This window comes from Silurus meridionalis, unplaced genomic scaffold (genome assembly GCF_014805685.1).
Source record: "Silurus meridionalis isolate SWU-2019-XX unplaced genomic scaffold, ASM1480568v1 Scaffold289, whole genome shotgun sequence".
Taxonomy (NCBI): domain Eukaryota; kingdom Metazoa; phylum Chordata; class Actinopteri; order Siluriformes; family Siluridae; genus Silurus; species Silurus meridionalis.
Genome location: NW_025804516.1, coordinates 1 through 6,012, shown reverse-complemented (window position 1 = coordinate 6,012; position 6,012 = coordinate 1). Strand labels below are relative to the sequence as shown.

Genomic DNA, 6,012 nt, shown 5'->3' with positions numbered 1-6,012 from the left:
AGTCATCGAGGATGTAACACGACTTTAAAAAAGAGCTGGAATAAATAGAGTGAGAACAGCAGCCGCTGCACAGACTCCAGATCACACACTCTCATACAGTATTTGAAAAGCACTTGTATTCCTCTCAACCGAGAACAGAAAGCTGAGGGTACATTGGGAACAAGTTTCCCAAAACTGTATAGTTGCAATCTGGAAAACATATTGCCTGAATCATTATTTCTGCTCATTTATGCTGTGCAGGTGATTGTGTGGATCCATAGGGTAGTGGTCGTCACATCTGCTTTACACACAGAAGGTCCTTCCAGTGGAACCATGCAGGTTGCAAACATGAGTGAGGTTTATATATTACTCACAAATTGTTACTCAATCCTGGAAATAAAGTTTTGCATGTTTCTGCATTGTGGTTGAAACAGAAATGGAGGAAAAGCATTCCAAAATTAGAATCAGAGACTCAAGGGCATGGCTCCACTGGGGCTCGAACCCAGGACCTTCTGCGTGTAAAGCAGACGTGATGACCGCTACACTATGGAACCTGCTGCTGAGAAGGTTGATGTCCAATGTGCATAAATAGAAACATATCTCTCAAAATCTAACTGGAATAATATAAATTAAACTTAGAAAACTCACTGACTTAAATGTCACAATCATCTCCACTGTTTTGGGCATGAGCTTTATGAGAGTCTCCTCACTGTTCACATATATTACATAACCCCTACAGAGAGACTGCAGGAGTTCATGTCTCATAGACTTTTCTCTGCTTCGATCTTGTCCAAAATCACAGACAAAACGTCTCTGCTAAAGACTAAATAAGACGAAAGAAAAGGATCATCCAATATCCAACTAAATCACACATGTCCTCAAATCATGTATATAAAACAAATATTAAGGAGTTAAGACTTGACTGTAGACCAGGTTTAGGAAAACTATTAGACTTAGATTTAGAATTAGAACATCAGGGCACTGAATTCACTTTTACAAATGAGAAAACTCAAATCCACAGCTAAACAATAAAGTTGTTTGAATTTTGTGCGCACTAAATAAAACAGAAGATAATAACTGACCTTGTTTACACAAAACACAGATGTGACCAATTTTTCCTCATCTGTCAGACCAGGAAGTTTACAACTCCCTTTAAGTAGTGCAGAAACCCAGTTAGTAGATAATAAATCATAACTGGCATCATGAAGAGTTTCCACTGCACAAGCGATGAGGGATTGTGTTTTGTTGTGTTTGTGCTGTGCAGCATCGATTCCAGGTCTTTTAGCAGTCGTGGGTTGTGACGTGTCTGATGCAGTTCTTCATGGGTCCTGCATATAAAATAAATAAATAAATAATAGAACAAAGCTGCATGTTTTATCTCTGCATAATGAATACAGTCTACAATCTGATCATTTCTGTACATGTTAAAGGTGTGTTGTGTAAAATAATTTACTAAATGAAATGAAAGCTGCTCAGATCACACTAATGATATTATATGTTTATTTGATAAAAGCGTATCATGCAGTAATAATGTGCTTGTATCGTCTTACACACTGAAGACATAAACATCAACACTATTGATACCTTTATGCCAGAAGCTGGTTTTCAACACTTTCATTCTTGTGGAAAAGAAAATTCTTTATGGTTATGAATAACAATATTTTTATGGTTATGTAGAGAATCTATCATGCAATACTCTGTGTACCGTGTTTCTATATAAATGATGTACTTGAATAAAGTACTGGGTTAAAAGTCTCATGTATCATGTGTGTATATTTAACATTTTATGAAGATATCATTAACGTAGATTTCTACAAACATTTATCTGAGAATATTTCTGGTCCTTTTCTCCTCACAGATGTAAAATAGACTCAGATTTTCCATCCACATGCAGATCACCAGGTCCCTGTCGTCATTCCACACAAGAATATTTTCGTCATCCGTGATCCTTCATGAAATCTTTAATAAAACAACTTTTTTTTACTGTCCACTTTTTCTTTTCTTTTTTATTTCTTGTAAACAAATCTCAGTTATCACGAGCTAAAAGAGCAGCATTCCACTTCCTGCCAGGTGCGTCACAGTGCACGCCACGCTCTTTCACCACTAAGAGCTTCTAAAGATGAATAAAACTAAGAACTCGCCCACACGGGGAATAAAAACCTCCCATGTATCGTTAAAATCCTGCACTCATTGGCTACATTTTCTATGGAACATGTTGTTTCCACACTGCTACTGGCTGAAAATAAAAGATTGGAAATGAAAGGTGGTGCAAAGCAAAACGTCTCCACAAACACCTGCAGAGTTCAGTTGTATCACTGATAAGATTCTACCTGTCTTTGTCTTTTTTTAGTGGTTACTCTCATTTGTTTTTTAACACTATATTCTACCAGAAATCTTTATTTTTTTACCAACAAGATGTCGTTCTTTATGCGAAAGTTACTCTAAAACTGATACAAAAAAAAACAAACAAAAGACAAAAAATGCTCTACAGTATGGTGTTCAGTGGAACCTTATCTTACAAAATAAACAGGAATTTGCAGCAATTGTGCGTTTGGATGCGTTTGTAACTCGTTATTACAATTATAGTGCAAGTACTGTTTTTTTATGCATGTTGTTTGTGTGTATTGTTTACACAAATTTAGGTAATACATTTGTTATAAGCGTTCTATTGAAAAACAGTGATCTAAAATTGATGCTTGAGGCTTAGACCTTTAGAATGATATATAATTTATCATGATAGCTTATACACCTTTTCATTTAATCTATTGTTACCTTACACCAGCAAACAGTGGTCACTTCAGGTGGCTGCTTTTGAACTGTAGGCTCCGCCTCCTCTGGTCAGGCTCTTGCTCTTCATTGGTCCTTTTTTCCCCATTCCTCCATTACAATTACCAGGTGACTCCACCTACATATAGTAGAGAGCTGAAGACAGAGCCAACACAAGGAGGGGGGAGTAGAAGAAAACAGCACAGACACGTAACAGCGGCGTCCTGGTGCATGTTAAAAATAAAGTAACTCCATTACCGTTACCGTATGATGCGTTACCTGTTACTTTTTTAAATGAATGAATTTGGGCTGAAGTGTAGACTACAGTCTGACCTGTTTACAGCAGCGACGCATTGTAGGATTGGAGGATGAACCACTGTAAACACGAAGAAGACGCACTGTGGGCGTGTCTCTGTTTATTCAGGTCTGTGCGGCAGTAATGGCGAGTCGAGGCGAGAGCAAGACGAGTTTCTCAAAGTGGAAATATGCTCATTATTTCACTTTAGTTGAGTATAAAGACAAAAACTTTTTAGTCTAATGTAAGCTGTGTCTTTCTGGTTCGAAGCTCGTATCTACTGCGATAGCAACACCTCTAGAAACCCCATGCCTGAGGAGCTAGAAGCTAGAAGCTAACCCGGTGTTCTGTTCTACATTGTTGATAGTTTTCATACTTCAGCTGTGAAAGGAACATTTTTAAGAACTCAACACAACAGCTTTTATGATGCAGAAGCCACTTTAGTGTTTGATTGTGAATATATTATTTAATCAAATCAAATCAAATTTTATTCATCACATACACATACATACAGGGTACGACATGCAGTAAAATGCTTTATACGACGGTCCGGCAAGAGGGGAATAGGGTGGGGGGGAAAGAAAAAAACAGATAAATAAAGTATAAAAACTATATAAAATAGAATATAAGGTATAAGGATATATATAAATAGGTATGTAAACAAAGAGAGAAAAATGTATATACAGAAAAAATCCTTATGGCAGTAGACGGTGAAACAGTAAACAGTGTGTACCAAAGTGTAAACAATAGACAATTTCAGTGATGGGTTGTCCATAAAGTGTCCGTGTGCAGTATGGTGCGGTGTACGGGTCCGTAAGTGTCCGTGTGCGGTATAGAGTGTCCATAAAGTGTCAGTGTGCGGTATGGTTAGGTATAAAATAAATAATATAAAGTGCACTTTGCTGTGCAAGTCCAGAGTTTAAAGTGACGTGGTGCGAGAGGTGAGGTATGTACAGAGAAGAGGTGTGATGATGGAGAGAGTGGACCAGCTTTTAGATCCCGGGTGTTTCCTGGTTTTCAGCTTGTTTTGTTCTTTATTTCAGAAATGCTTGTGATATATTCAGTTTGTGCTGCTCTGACTTTAATAAAATAATGTTTAAAAATGACTTTGTGTTTAAGTCAGTTTTGTGTTTGTAGATCATAACACATAAAAGGGCATTAATGGGAACATTAAAGAAGGTTCTTTAAAAAAGTAAAAAGTTACTTTTAACAGTAACACACTACTTTTTGGTGTAAATAATCAACAAAATAATTGAGTTACTTTTTGAATAAAGTAACGAGTAACTGTAAATAGTTACTATTTTTTAGTAACCAGCACAACACTGGTGATAAGTAAAGTATATTTAATCAAACTCATGTAACCTATTTACTCCAAGTATAATTAAATAATAATAATCAGTTAGTAATAAATAGAGTAGAATAGGGTCTGACTAATGTTATGAGTGTGTAGGAGAAACAAAACAAGGCAGACTTAAGCATGTTTATTGGGAAAGAAGAGTTTGTGGGCCATTGCTGCTGCAGAAGACATGGGTGAGCAATCAGGATCAGACTCAGGGGAAGATATGGGAGGATAATAATAATAATCAGGTGAGAGAACGGGGGAAGTAAGAGAATAATCAGTAGGGGACCAACATGAAGGATAAGGAGGAGATGGTAGAGTTGATGCAGGAATACAGGAGTCGTCATAGTCTTTATTGTCGGTCTGTGTCACCTGATGATAAACAGCAGGAAGGTCAGACGAGATCTGTGTGCCCATATCACATGTAAAAGTATTCTTCACGATGTGAGGAGGCAGACAGGGGTTCTCTGGAACAGCTGGAGTAGAGATGTTTAATAAATGGAGCAATCTCAGTGGTGAGGAAGAAGAGCTGAAATTGACGATACTGTCGGAGGAGAACGCTCCTAAGAGCTGTCCCAGAACTTCTGTGAGATGGAGCTGAATAAAAGAAACCAACAGAGATACGATGTAAAAGGGTGAAATCATAATGACTAAATATAAAAATGTATATGTTCATGTGGGGACAAAAGTAACAAGATTATAAATCAGGGGTCACCAACCTTTTTGACAACGAGAGCTACTTCTTGGGTACCGACTAATGTGAAGGGCTACCAGTTTGATACACACTTCTGAGATAAAAGATGTGCTCAGTTTACCTTTAATTATTATTTAATTATTACCTTTAGTTATTATTAATAATTAATGATATATATCAGGTGTCAAACTTAATTGCACAGGGGCCAAAACTTAAAGCCCACTTTAGGTTGGGCGAACAGGATAAACATTTATTGAACACACTAAAACAATGTTTTTTGAACATAAATATTAATAAAAACAGACAGGAAAATTATTCCAAAATAAATAAAAATTTAAGTTTAAATAACCTAAAATGTTTTGCTCTCCATAAAAATATATCATCAAAAACATCATTCTGAGAAACCAAGAGCAATTGGAGAAACATGAAGCTCAGCTGAGGGCACTTTGGGTTCTGACTATGAGAAACAGAAAGCTGAACCTCTACAAGCCCAAAGAGTCGCAGAAAATCTCTAAAGAAACAAAGATTCTTAGGTGAGGGAAGAAAAAATGAGGATGGAAACCCGAGAGTGACTGGAGGAAGCTGTACAGCTGTTCAGCAATATGACTTCAGCACTAGAGAAAGAACTATTTATTATATTAATTTTAATAATTCAGTCCATTCAGTTTGGTCAATTCAGTTCAAAAAGATTCGATTCGATGATTTCGACTCCTTAGATTCAGTTCAAGTGACTCGGTTCAAGAGTTCAGTTCGGTCACTTCTATTCAAAACAATGAGGTCGACCGAGACTGAGTCCATAGATAGTTTAAGAAATTTCCTTTCAGCAGTCTCTCAAAAGAAACCAGCAGGTGATCAGAATGTTCCTACTCTGTTCCTGGGTTAGTTTCAGGGTTCACCTCAGTCAGCTTCATCTGGTCATTTATGATTCTACAACATTCA

The 6,012-nt window shown here is 36.9% G+C and overlaps 1 non-coding gene across 1 annotated transcript; it reads right to left on the bottom strand.

Annotated features, from left to right (window-relative positions):
• Positions 1-460: 460 nt before the first annotated feature.
• Positions 461-533, bottom strand: trnav-uac. The gene has a single exon. It is a non-coding gene; the product is annotated as a tRNA-Val (tRNA).
• Positions 534-6,012: the final 5,479 nt, after the last annotated feature.